This window comes from Triticum dicoccoides, chromosome 5A (assembly GCF_002162155.2).
Source record: "Triticum dicoccoides isolate Atlit2015 ecotype Zavitan chromosome 5A, WEW_v2.0, whole genome shotgun sequence".
Classification (NCBI taxonomy): Eukaryota; Viridiplantae; Streptophyta; class Magnoliopsida; order Poales; family Poaceae; genus Triticum; species Triticum dicoccoides.
In genome coordinates, this window is record NC_041388.1 from 394,152,070 (window position 1) to 394,153,234 (window position 1,165).

Consider the following 1,165-nt stretch of genomic DNA (forward strand, 5'->3'; position numbering starts at 1 on the left):
TCATGCATGGTTGCATGTTCAGGTGAGCCTTTTACCATACATGGTTGCATGCTGAGGTTGCATTGCTTGCATTAAAAAAATGGGTTAGTGGAGATCACCTATTAAGTTATATATAGCCATATAGGAATTACTTTATGTCATTTTAGAATCTGAGAATCTCCATGTTCAGAGTTCATATGATTTTCTTCCTCACCAACATTAAAAAGTTTAACTTGCCAAGTGAGATTAGACCTTACAACCACTCATTAACCCTTTATTTCCTTTTTCACTTAATTAGATGGACTCACTGTTTAGTATGACAATGGTGGTTATTCCAAGTAGGGAATGACACATTGCCATATAGAATTTTTTGCAAGGACTTTTTTGAGGTGTCAAGCCAAGTGCAGCACAGATGTGCGTGCGCGCCCACATCCACACACACCCACACCCACCCACATACACACACGCGCACGCACGCATTCACTCACTCACTCACACAATGCTCAGTGAAGATTGGACTCGTGGAGCATGGGAGTTATGACAAAATCGCCACAGACAATGCACTATGATGAAACATATATGGCCTCATATTAGGAAAAATGTGCCTCCGGATCAAGGGGTGATTCCTAAAAGGTTTAGGGGTCCAAGCAACTCACTAGCCGCCCGACACCGATGGTTGGTTATTCCAGTAGTGATTCTTCAAAAAAAAATCTCACAGCATGCGTATCTTATATTATAGATAGAAAAATGGGACAGAGCCCAGTCCACTGTAATGGTTCTGTACCATGATGAAATATTTCTGCCCCCCAAACACAAATTGAATTCTCGTGTGTTAAAAGGACACAATTAAGTGCTTTTTTCAATGAAATGGTCCAGCAACACCTACTATTTCAAGTACCACTTGGTGATTGAATTGTTCTAACACACGAGATGATATAAATACTGCTAAACAATGCAAGAGAGTTAATACATCAGTTTCAATGTCAAAGGTTTCAATGCCAAAGTGTTTTTCCCCAAGGATTTTTGTGTTTATTTCATATGAATTTTAGAATTCACTCAAACCTCTTGAAGGGGATCATTTGTTTCTCCCGTAATGCAAGCAAACAAACGAAAATAATGAAGGATCCAAATGGGCATGACATTGCAATTCCTTGCTTCTCCTATTCGTCTGTATTTAGAATCCTAT